Genomic DNA, 331 nt, shown 5'->3' with positions numbered 1-331 from the left:
CCAACGACTGGCGGGATGGTCCAACGTGGGGAGGAATTTGTGATTTTGATTGGTTTCCAGTCCATGGTATCCAAAGCGCCTCCGTCTGTAATCTCGGTTAACCCAGGAGTCAAATCTTGAATAATTTGGTCAACTACACACATAATCTGCCCACGGGAGACTACTCCGTCTGTAATCATTCTTATATTAATGGCTCGTATATTTCCATCCTTATCTCAACTGTAGTAGTGAAATGAGTTCCGCAGTGACTGTGGGAGCTGCCATATCAGTTGTCCAGATGGGGGCGCACGGGATCTGAGTAAAGCGCATTGTGCGCACAGACAGACGCCGG

Source organism: Oncorhynchus gorbuscha, linkage group LG20 (assembly GCF_021184085.1).
Source record: "Oncorhynchus gorbuscha isolate QuinsamMale2020 ecotype Even-year linkage group LG20, OgorEven_v1.0, whole genome shotgun sequence".
Lineage (NCBI taxonomy): Eukaryota > Metazoa > Chordata > Actinopteri > Salmoniformes > Salmonidae > Oncorhynchus > Oncorhynchus gorbuscha.
This window is presented reverse-complemented; position numbering follows the sequence as displayed.